Source organism: Panthera tigris, chromosome X, assembly GCF_018350195.1.
Source record: "Panthera tigris isolate Pti1 chromosome X, P.tigris_Pti1_mat1.1, whole genome shotgun sequence".
Classification (NCBI taxonomy): Eukaryota; Metazoa; Chordata; class Mammalia; order Carnivora; family Felidae; genus Panthera; species Panthera tigris.
Genome location: NC_056677.1, coordinates 75,095,385 through 75,108,566, shown reverse-complemented (window position 1 = coordinate 75,108,566; position 13,182 = coordinate 75,095,385).

Genomic DNA, 13,182 nt, shown 5'->3' with positions numbered 1-13,182 from the left:
GCTGTTGTTTAACATAGTGCTAGAAGTTCTAGCATCAGCAATCAGACAACAAAAGAAAAGGCAAAGGCATCAAAATTGGCAAAGAAGAAGTCAAGCTTTCACTTTGCAGATGACATGATATTATACAAGGAAAACCCGATAGACTGCACCAAAAGTCTGCTAGAACTGATACATGAATTCAGCAAAGTCCCAGGATACAAAATCAATGTACAGAAATCAGTTGCATTCCTATACACTAACAATGAAGCAACAGAAAGACAAATAAAGAAACTGATCCCATTCACAATTGCACCAAGAAGCGTAAAATACCTAGGAATAAATCTAACCATAGATGTAAAAGATCTGTATGCTGAAAACTATAAAAAGCCTATGAAGGAAATTGAAGATATAAAGAAATGGAAAAATATTCTGTGCTCATGGATTGGAAGAATAAATATTATTAAAATGTCAACACTACCCAAAGCTATCTACACATTCAATGCAATCCCAATCAAAATTGCATCAGTATTCTCATAGCAAGAACAAGCAATCCTAAAATTTGTATGGAACCACAAAAGACCCTGAATAGCCAAAGTAATATTGAAGAAGAAAACCAAAGTGGGAGAAATCACAATCCCAGATTTTAGCCTCTACTACAAAGCTGTAATCATCAAGAAAGCATGGTATTGGCACAAAAACAGACTCATAGACCAATGGAATAGAATAGAGACCCCAGAATTGGACCCAAACAAGTGTGGCCAACTAATCTTTGACAAAGCAGGAAAGAATATTCAATGGAAAAAAGACAGTCTCTTTAACAAATGGTGCTGGGAGAAGTGGACAGCAACATGCAGAAGGTTGAAACTAGAACACTTTCTCACACCATTCACAAAAATAAACTCAAAATGGATAAAGGGCCTGAATGTGAGACAGGAAACCATCAAAACCCTAGAGGAGAAAGCAGGAAAAAACCTCTCTGACCTCAGCTGCAGCAATTCCTTACTTGACACATCTCCAAAGTCAAGGGAATTAAAAGTAAAAATTAACTATTGGGACTTCATCAAAACAAAAAGCTTCTGCACTGCAAAGGAAACAATCAACAAAACTAAAAGGCAACTGACAGAATGGGAAAAGATATTTGCAAATGACGTATTGGACAAAGGGCTAGTATCCAAAATCTATAAAGAGATCACCAAACTCCACACTTGAAAAACAAATAATCCAGTGAAGAAATGGGCAGAAGGCGTAAATAGACACTTCTCTAAAGAAGACATCCAGATGGCCAACAGGCACATGAAAAGATGCTCAACGTCACTCCTCATCAGGGAAATACAAATCAAAACCACACTCAGATATCACCTCACACCAGTCATAGCGGCTAAAATAAACAAATCAGGATTTGCAGATGCTGGAGAGGATGTGGAGAAATGGGAACCCTCTTGCACTGCTGGTGGGGAACCCTCTTGCACTGCTGGTGGGAATGCAAACTGGTGCAGCCACTCTGGAAAACAGTGTGGAGGTTCCTCAAAAAATTAAAAATAGAGCTACCCTATGACCCAGCAGTAGCACTGCTAGGAATTTACCCAAGGGATACAGGAGTACTGATGCATAGAGGCACTTGTACCCCAATGTTCAAAGCAGCACTTTCAACAATAGCCAAATTATGGAAAGACCATAAATGTCCATCAATTTATGAATGGATAAAGAAGTTGTGGTTTATATATACAATGGAATACTACTTGGCAATGAGAAAGAATGAAATCTGGCCTTTTGTAGCAACATGGATGGAACTGGAGAGTGTTACACTAAGTGAAATAAGTCATGCAGAGAAAGGCAGATACCATATATTTTCACTCTTATGTGGATCCTGAGAAGCTTAACAGAAGACCATGGGGGAGAGGAAGGAGGAAAAAAAGTTACAGAGAGGGAAGGAGGCAAACCATAAGAGACTGTTAAAAACTGAGAATAAACTGAGGGTTTATGGGGGGTTGGAGGGAGGGGAAAGTGGGTGATGGGCATTGAGGAGGGCACCTGTTGGGATGAGCACTGGGTGTTGTATATAAACCAATTTGGCAATAAATTTCAGATTAAAAAAAATACTCAGAATGGGAAACTGCTCAGTCAGGTACTAAAACAAGGATTTATTAAAAACTTATTACTGATGGGGCACCTGGGTGGCTCAGTTTTAAGCATCCGACTCTTGATTTCAGTTCAGGTCATTATCTCACGGTTTGTGAGATCTGAGCCCTGCTTCAGGCTCTGTGCTGCGAGCATGGAGCCTGCTTGGGATTCTCTTTCTCCCTCTCTTTCTGCCCCTCTCCTGCTCTCTCTCTCTCTCTCTCTCTCTCTCTTTCTCAAAATAAATAAACATTAAAAATATAAAAAAACTTATTATTGAATACTCAGGTTTGGAGAGGCTTCTGTCTACAAATGCACTGATCTGTCACATTTATTCTTAAATTAATAAAAACCCCTTGACACTATGTTTAAATTTGTATATGAATTCATTCTTTCAAATGTTTATAAAACTCCAAAGTTTGAATTTATTTACCATCACAGCATAAATTCATCATTTGGCCTGTAGAATTCACTCCTCTAATATTTACCAGGATACCCATATTGACCTTTTAATCATCATCTTCACCATGCTGGAATACAACTTGTGGACATCGGTTTCCTGGTAAATGAACAATGAAACAATCATAGTTGGAGTTTCATTTTCCTTTCCTATTTTTGTTCACAGCATTGGTCTTATTCTCCTCGTAAATTACCGACATTTAATATTCTGCAAACATCTGTGGCAATAATCGTTGTTCTTCTCCTTGCAATAATTGTAACTGTATAAAACATAAGAGCATTTCATCTTAGAAAAGGAACATGCTAGCTCTTTTAGGGACTAAATTAAAAAAAAGAAAATGAGTTATCATCTAATTATATATAAAGTTCAGTGGTATTTATGCAACATTAGTAGCATTATTCTAGTAGGGATTTTGGAGGCAATTTTTTTCTCTTTACATTTGATTCTTATTTTCTTAATATTTTTATTTTAATTCCAGTGTAGTTAACATAGCATTGTATTAGTTTCAGGTGTACATTATAGTAATTCAACAAAACTATACCCTGCTCATGATAAATTGTTTTTTTTAAGTTTACTTATTTATATTGAGAGGGGGGGAGAGAATGGGAGAGAGAGAGAGAGAGAGAAAGAGAGAGAGAGAGAATGGGGGAGGGGAAGGGAGAGAACAGGGAAGAGAGAAAATCTCAAGCAGGCTCCACACTGACAGTGCAGAGCCTGACACCGGGCTCGAACTCATGAACTGTGAGATCATTACCTGAGCCAAAACCAAGAGTCAGATGCTTAACCAACTAAGCCACACAGGCACCCTGATGATAAGTTTCTTCTTAATCATCATCACCTATTTCACCCATCCTCCCACCCACCTAACCTCTGGAAACCATCAGTTTGTTCTCCTTAATTAAGAATCAGCTTGTATTTTAACTTGAAATCTGGAATTGTTATACTTCTAGCTTTGTTTTTTCTTTTTCAAGATTGTTTTGGCTATTCAGGGTCTTATGTGGTTCCATAAAAATTATAGGATTGTTTGTCCTAGTTCTGAGAAAAATGTTTTTGGAATTTTAATAGGGATTACATTGAATCTGTAGGTTGCTTTGTGTAGTATGGGCGCTAATGATACTTTTTCTTCCAATTCATGAGCAAGGGAAATTTTTAAACTTCTTTGTGTCATTCTCAATATCTTTCATCAATGTTTTATACTTTTCAGAGCACAGGTATTTTATCTCTTTCGTTAAGTTTATCCCTAGGTATTTTGTTATATTTGGTGCAATTGTGAATGGGATGGCTTTCTTAATTTCCCTTTCAGTTGCTTCATTATTAGTATATGAAAATGCCACAGATTTCTGTATACTGATTTTGTATCTTCCTACCATACTGAATTCATTTATCATTTCATTTTTAAATTTTTAATGTTTTATTTTTGAGAGAGAGAGAGAGAGAGAGAGAGAGAGAACCCGAGTAGAGGAGGAGCAGAGAAAGAGGGAGACACAGAATCTGAAGCAGGATCCAGGCTCTGAGCTGTCAGCACAGAGCCCACTGTGGGGCTCGAACTCATGAATTACAAGATCATGATCTAAGCCAAAGTCTGAGGCTTAGCTGAACCACCTAGGTGCCGTCATTTATCAGTTCTAGAAGCTTCTTGGTGAAAACTTTCAGATTTTTTATATAGAGCATTACATGAAAGTTTTACTCCATCTTTATCAGTTTGGATGACTTATTCATTCTCTTACCTGATTTCTGTGGATTGGACTTAAGTACTGTGTTAAATAATAGTGGTGAGAATCCACATCCTCTTCTTATTCCTGATTTTAGGGAAAATGCTGTCAGTTTTTCTCCACTGAGTAGGATGTTTCCTCTCAGTTTTTCATATGTGGACTTTATTGCACTGAGGTATGCTCCCATTGATCTAACATTGTTGAGGTTTTTTTTTTTTATCATTTATAGATGTACTTTATCAAATGCTTTTTCAGAATCTATTCAAATGATCGTGTGGTCTTTATCCCTTCTTTTATTGATGTGATGTGTCACATTGATTGACTTACAAATATTGAATTGGACCTGCATCTCAGAGATAAACCACACTTAACTGTGAAGAATGATGTTTTAATCTATCATTGGATTCAGTCTGCTAATATTTTGTTGAGGTATGGGTGATGGGTACTGAGGAGGACACCTGTTAGGATAAACAATGGGTGTTGTATGGAACCCAATTTGACAACAAATTTCATATTAAAAAATAATAAACTTCATGTATTTGCACACTTTCCAGATTTTTTCTTCTAATTGACTTCTAGTTTCATAGTGTGTAGTCAGAAAAGATTCATGTTATGACTTCAATCTTTTTGAATTTGTTGAGATTTGTATTGGGGCTTAATATGTGATCTATTCTGGAGACTGTTCCTTGTTCATTTGAAAAGAATGTGTATTCTGCTGTTTTAGGATGGAATATTCTGAATATATCTGTTAGAATCCATGTGATTCAGTGTGTCATTTACAGCCATTGTTTCCTTGTTGATTTTTCTGTTTGGATGATCTATATATTGATGTTAGTGTGGTATTAAAGTTCCCTACTATTATTGTCTATCTATAGATTATTTCCTTTATGTTTACTATTGTTAACTAGCTTTATGTATTTGGATGCTTCTATGTTGGATGCATAAATAATTACAATTGCTATATTTTCTTGTTGGATTATACTATTTGTGATTATATAATGTCCACTTTGTCCCTTATTACAACCTTTGTTTTAAAGTCTATCCTGTCTGACTTAAGTATTGTTCCTCCTGCTTTCTTTTCACTTACATTTACATGATAAATGTTTCTCCATCCTTTCACTTTTAGTCTGCTTGTGTCTCTAAGTCAAAATTGGTCTCTTGTAGGCTGCATATAGAGGGGTCTTATTTTTTGTTTTGTTTTGTTTTTATTTTCTGTCACCCTGTGTGCTTTGTTTGCAGTGTTTCATCCATTTCCATTCAAAGTAATTATTGGTATGTGTTTATGCCATTTTGTTACTTATTTGATGATTATTTTTGTAGTTACTCTCTGTTCCTTTATTTTCTTGCTCTCTTCTCTCATGGTTAGTTGAATTTCTTCAAAAAAAAGTACCTGGAATACTATTTTTTTTTTGCATATCTATTACTGTTTTTTGATTTGTGGTTACCATTCAGGTTATATGTAATATCTTCTGCATATACCAGTCTATATTAAGCTGATGGTGGCTTAATTTTGAACTCATTCTTACTTCTTTTGCCTCCACATTTCAGATGTTTGGTATCATATTTTACATCCTTTTATTTTGTGCTTCTCTTGATGGATTTTTATGTATACACTTAAATTTTTCTTTTGCTGTTGTGCTTCCCATTTTTCTTACTCTTACTTACGGTTATCCTTTTCCACTCACAGAGCCTTCCTTAACATTTCTTATTCTTCTGGTATATTAGTCATTAATTCTTTTAACTTCTGTTTGTATGGGAAAATTTTTCTCTTTCTATTCTGAATGATAACCTTGCTGGATACAGTATTCTTGGTTGCAGATTTTTCCCATTCAGCACTTTGAATATAGCATGCCACTCTCTTCTAGCTTGCAAAGCTTCTGTTGAAAAGTCATCTTGAAGCCTTATGGTGTTTCCTTGGTATGTAACGTCTCCTTTTCTCTTGCAACCTTTAAAATTCTTCTTTATCACTATTTTTTTCTTCGCCATTTTAATTACTATGTGTCTTGTTGTGGGCCCTCTTGTGTTGAATTTGTCGGGGGATCTCTGTGCCTCCTGAATCTGGATATCCTTTCCTTCCCTAGATTTGAGAAGTTTTTGGCTATTATTTCTTCAAATACTTTTTCTGCCTCTTTTTCTCTCCCTTCTTCTGGGAACCATATAATGTGAATGTTATGTTTGATGCAGTCCGTCACTGAGTTCTATAAGACTATTCTCATTATGCAGTATTTGTTGGACTCTCACCTCTTCAGCTTGGTTGCCTTTCATTATTCTATCATCCAAGTCATTGATACGTTCTGCTTTCTGTAGCCTACTATATTCCAGCTATTGTATTTTTAATTTCATTTATTGAGTTCTTCATCTATGATATGTTATCTCTTTGTCAAGGGTATCACTGATGCCCTACACCTGTTACTGAAATCCAAATGTGTATCTTTATGATTGTTACTTTAAATTCTCTATCGGACATATTACTTATTTCTGTTTTGCTTTGATCTCCTGCTATGATTTTGTCATTTTCTTTCACTTGGCATACATTTTTCTTTTGTCTCCCTATTTCATCTACCTCTCTGTGTCTGCTTATCTGTGTTAGACAAATTAGCTACTTCCTCTGTTCTTGAAAGTAGTGGCTTTATGAAGAAAAGGTCCTGTAGTGCCTTGCAGTGCAGTATGCTCTGTTCACCAGAACCTGGCACTTCAGAGGAGTCTCCTATGTGTGTTGGTTCTGTCCTGCTGTTGTGTCTGTCACTTTTTCCTTCAGTCCAGAAATCTGCACTGACTTTTGCCTGATTTGGGCTGGGCTTCTCTTTATGGTGTTGAGACCCAAGGTAACAAGCTCTGAGGGGGCATGACTGCAGGAGGGCTTGGGGGTGGGGCATCAGTGTTCAGAAAATTCACTCTGATGCAGCTAGTCCTAGGTCATATCACCCAAAGAGTGGTGGCAGTGGCCAGATTTCAGGCACAGAGCTGCAGTGGCAGCTGAGGACATGGTTCATAGAGGAAGAGCCAACCCAAGATGCAGTATCTATGTATGTGGTGGCTGAGCAGGACACATGTGATATGTTTCATAATGAAAATTTCATTAATGAAATTTGCCCTGAGCCTAAGACCAAGGCCAGCAGACTTGGAGTGGGCAGGTGAGTCCTCAAGAAAAAGTGTGGGTTGAGCACAGTTCTAGAAGGTTAGGTAGCAAGTTTCTGTGCAGTGCTGCCTCCTGCAGTTGGCCCTGTGTTTATCCTGGGGGTAGAGGGAGGAAAATGGCAATTGCCAGTTCTTTTGTTCCCAGAGAAATCCCCCCCACATGATCTTCCTCCTGTTTGTCCCAGGCACTGTGCAAACTATTGCTGCTATGTTGCCTTTTGGTAGGCTGTTGTTTCTTTAAGGGCAGGGACCAACTATCACTTGTCCTCCTGGCTTGCTCAGTGCTGAGTCAGCTCCCATTTGAAGCTTCAGGCTACAAGTCCTGCTGGTTATACAAACTCATGGAACTCAGCCCCTCCAGTTTTCAAAGCTAGACATATAGAGATTTGTTTTCTCAGTGTTGGAACCCTGGAGGGAAGGACCATTTTTTCCCCTTCTCCATGCCCACAGTTCTCCCCCTCCTGTGGGCAGCTCCTGACCACTGTTTCTCCCCTTCCTAAACTCTCAGATGTGTCATCCTCTCTACATTTAATTGTGGATTTTATTCTGCCAATTTTAAGATTGTTCTCCAGTTTATTTACACGTCTGTGAGTGATATCTAGTTATAAACATGGGAAGGGGTGAGTTAGAAAAGCTATTCACCATCAATATTTATTGAATCAGGATTTATTAAGAATTATAAGAGTACCAATAGAAGAAATACAAATAATACAACTATCAAGAATTGGAAAAAAGGAGGAAAAGAGATATTGTAGCTACAAAAAGAACAAAAGCCAGAATTGATTCAGATTTTAATTTTAAAAGTAACACATTTGTCACATGCATCTAATCATTACCTGTGCCAATAGAGACCCCCAATTTTACCACACTCTTAGAAATAGAAATCATCTTATTTTTGTTATTGTTGTGTGTGATGCCTCTTGTCATTGGCATTTCTTCCTCATGATGGTTACTGAAAGGCCCACTATGAAAAGGCCATCAAGTGTTGAAAAAGCCTTAATAAACTAGGAAGAGATTCTTCAATAATACACTTATCTAAGCTACTTCCTAAAAGTCCCAAAACTTTTACAATATTGTGTGCAAATAAGCCATTTCTGCTTCTATTTAATCCTCCTATTTTCTAAATAATCAAATATTAGTCTTTCCAATATCTATCTGTGCTTCAAATAGCCTTTCTGCAGTACATCTGTGTCACAACCAAAACCCTCCTGTCTCTGTTACATTTTATATTGCCACTTCCTTCTGGAATCCTGCAATCAGCATATTAGATCTAAGACCTATGCTTCACTTTGAAGCTTTTGCTACATGTGACGAAAATTACTGAAAGTCTTGACAGCATTAACAAGCTAAAATTATGTCAAATAATATACTGACTTTCATCTGAAATGTACAATGAACTGTATATATAGTAGTGAGACCTAGATATAAGTTTGGTATTTTTAAAACTCCCCAGATGATTATTATGTACAATAAACTTTGAGAATCATGACTCTAATTAAGGCCAGTGTTTCTCAAATTGAAGATATTTTTAAAATTCATATCCTGACTCAATAGTTTTGAGTGAAAACTAATATGCATTTCTAACAACGTCTCTTATGATGCCAATGCTGCTGGTTTGTTGAACCACACTATAAATAGTAAAGGCCTAAAGTATTATGTCTAGATTTCAGGCATCAGTATTAATTGACACAACCTGGATTTCTGTTGTTAACTTCCCCTTCTTCATGTTTCTATGGCGTAGTGTCCATTTCCAGTAGAATGACAATATTAGAAGGTAATTTCCATCCTCCCTTTTAATCTTTTCATATATACCATTCCAAGGAAGGAAGAACTATTGAATTTGTTGGTGAGATTGGAAAGAATATCCACACACACTTGCTTATGCGAAGATTCATTTGCCTTTCTCATTTGGCGAAGCCTGCCCTTGGGATCTGAGATTCTCATACATGTGATAAGTGGTTGTGGTTTCTAGTGACAGTGGAGATCAATTTAATTCTGGCAGGAAACTTGATTCTTGTCTCAACATTCTGAAAATCTGTTGTACCAGTTGTTGATTAACAATTTGATCTTCCATCTCATTTTTATGTTTATATTTCTTAATTACTTGCATACTTTGAATATGCAAAACATTTAACAATTCAAAAACATTTTATTTTACAATAAACATGAAAAAGATATAAATCAAAAAAAAAGAAAAAGATGTAAATCAAAATCAAGGAAAAACAAAAAGCAAAGTGTGGAAGTACATTTATATGTGCATATGGATATATATTTTCCTACTAATCTGTTAAATATTGAAATAGTGCTGATGTGGGAAACAGGCAAGCTGAGAACAAAGCAGCAATTAACAATACCCCCCAGCTCCACCCCCAACCCCTGGGATATGTGTGATATTCCTCAGAAATCCTGAATGCCCAAGAACAAAGGAAAAGGAAAAACAAATGGTTAGCTGATAGAGATCACAGTCATGCAGGACATGAGTCTCTGTGAGTTTACAACTGTCTTGATGATTTACAAGGAAAATAACAATTTTATCAATAGCCACATGTCCAGAAACCTATAGACTCAACATTAACATCACCATCCCCTCCATAGGATAGAAAATCTTATGTAATCAGTCACTCCTAACAACCCCAGTGCTGCTCTTTCTGCCCATAGATCCTGTCTCTGTGCTTTAATAAAACCACCTTTTTGCACCAAAGACATCTCAAGTTTCTTTCTTGGCCATTGGCTCTGAAACCCAACACTCCAAACCACATTAGTACTTTAGCTTAACCTGTTTGATATTTCATTTTCCTTTCTTAATTTTTATTGTTCAAATCCATCACTTTCCCTTTTTATGTTCTTGGGCTTTTTGTTTGTTTTTACTTAGCCTGTGATGCAAAATTTGAAGATTTGAGTAATATTTTTTTTCAGTTGTTTTTACAGAAAACTGACAACTTTGTCCTACCTGTAACTAAGTAATTCACAAATGAAGACTTTGAGTCAAAATAAGATCATGCTAATTGAAAATTATTTACCATTTCAGAAAAACAAAATATGAAATTTATGCCCTGGTATCATTTTATTATGCCCTATTGTTATGCCCAGAATTCGTGATCCCCAAAGACCACCAGGGAGCCTAGTCAGATGCAAAAGCAAAGAGCCTTTATTCGAGCTAGCTCCAGCTCAATCCCCTACCTGCACCGACTCAGCGGTGAGATGCCTGAGAGAGAGAGCTAGTTTCAAAAGCACAAAGGATTTGGGGCCCCTGGGTGGCTCAGTCGGTTAAGCATCTGACTTTGGCTCAGGTCATGATCTCGCGGTCCGTGAGTTCGAGCCCCGCGTTGGGCTCTGTGCTGACAGCTCAGAGCCTGGAGCCTGCCTCAGATTCTGTGTTTCCCTCTCTCTCTGACCCTCCCCCATTCATGCTCTGTCTCTTTCTGTCTCAAAAATAAGTAAACGTTAAAAAAAATTTTTAAAAAAAAGCACAAAGGTTTTATTAACGTCTAGGGGCAGTTGGTGATAGGGCCAGTTGGTGAGGTAATGGCTGTGGCCTCAGCCGATTGGCTGAGGAAGGGTCAGAGTCCTGTTATGCAGGTTGCCCGGCATGTTTTGATCAGGAAGTTTGAACCGGTGAACGGGAGGTTACTCAAGGGGGGGAGGCGTGGTCAAGGTGGAGGACACAGAACAAGATGGAGTCGGCTGGCGTAGGTCCGCCCTTTCACTATAAGATACAATATATAGTAGATTTATGTTTATTTTAACCTCAGTGAATAGGCTAATGAAGAATTGGATGTTGTTTTTGAACACCTTCCCTAAAACATCATCTCTAAGTAATAGAAAGTTACTTTAACTCCACTAATAATTTTACCCCTGTTTTTCAGAAAAAGGACCAAAATGCTTTTTTGTCCAGATGTCAGGGATCAGAAGACTTTTTATAAAAAGTTATAATTTCAAACCTATACTTTCTGATATTGGCAAATTGACTGAAACTGCCTATACTGAGAAATACAATATTATAAATTCTACATTTTGGTTGTATCACTTTATTTTATTTTTCAACTTTGTAACAAAAACTCTTTAATTGCAAATTATATAGGAGTACATCAAATTCAAATTTGAAACAATTGGCCCTAACCAATTAATAATAAGAGAGATATACTTGAATGAATAATCATTTTATTTAGCAATTATTAATTAGCTGTTCCCTCAGAATCCTTAGGGATATTTTAGCATAGTGCAGTGGGTGCTTCTGGGGAAACTAGAAGATAAAATTTTATTTTATAAATCTAGGTGAGACTAAGAAACATGTGTTTTTCTATATTTCTATATTTTCTACTTGGCTCTTCACAAAATAATTTATTTTTGTCCACATTTTTCTCCCTCTGCAGAGACTTTCTGAGAACTATTTGGGCTGTATTATATAGGTATTTTAAAAATTAAACATTATATACAAAAGGAGAAACAAAGAATAGTTGTTTAAGTGAATTTTTTTTTTTTTTAGGAAAGATACTATTATTGACCTGAAGGAAATGGTATAGGGAGGGTATTATGTGTAGCCAGTGAAGTTTCTCACCAGTAATTCCAAAAGGAAATCCTAAAATGCAGGACTACTATTTAAATGAGTATCTTGAAGTTCAGGAATTTACTGAAACCATTTTGTGTCAATTAGAATAAGCTCTTCAAGTGCTCCTTAACATAGTTATTTAGTTGTTTGTATCATATTCACCTCAGGAATCTTTATTCCTGACTTTGTGGGAAAGGGTTGTATTAGCACTGATTCTTAAGGGCAAGGACATTATTGCCTGGGGAGCTTACTGAAGTGCTATCAGTGTAGGAGTTTCAGAGCATGATAGATCAGGTGAAAAACCAAAACAACTATCTTGTAACAAGAATAAGAAATCGGTTAAATAATTCTCATCTCATCTAAGCCTAAAATTTGCATTTTGTTGAATTAGAGCAAAAATGTGGAATTGTTCAGCAATTACATCTCCCATATTCCTAAATTCAAAACATGAATACAAATCTTGTTACTCCTATATTTTCCACCAAGATTCTTGCTTTTTCTTGAAATGCAGCATTCACTTTGAATATAGCTCTATTCAGAACTTAATGCATGTTTTCCAACCTATATATTTCATAACTACCATTCTTTTTATTTTTTTTTTTTCATATAACCACAAAAGGGACTTTTGAAAACGTGCGATAAAGCTTTTACCCTGGTCTAATTGACTAACATTAGACTTGTGGAAACTCTACCTGTGTTTCAAGGAGGCTTCTAATGAGAAAACATTGTACTACTAGCTAAGACCTAAGAGTTTATTATATTTGTATTTATATCTATATGTTAAAATGTCATTGCTTGTAGTGCCAGAAAAAACAGCTGGTGCAGTGAGGGATAATAAAGAAAATGCACCTCCTTAAGAATAATGAGAAATGGTATTTTGCCTATATGAGATAACATAAAAAGAGCCCATTTCCCCTACATGTTGTTTTGACTAGTTTGGATTGATATTCATTTTCTTTTCTTTTCTTTTCTTTTCTTTTCTTTTCTTTTCTTTTCTTTTCTTTTCTTCTCTTTTCTTTCTTTTCTTTTCTTCTCTTTTCTTTTCTTTTGTACTTAGTTAAATTTATGTTAAGTAACTTGACATAGTGTAGTATTGGCTTCAGGAGTCCATTGATTCATTATTTACATAAAACACCCAGTGCTCATCTCAATAAATGCCCTCCTTAATACCCATCACCCATTTAGTCCATCCCCTCACCCACCTCTCCCCAGCAACCTTCAGTTTG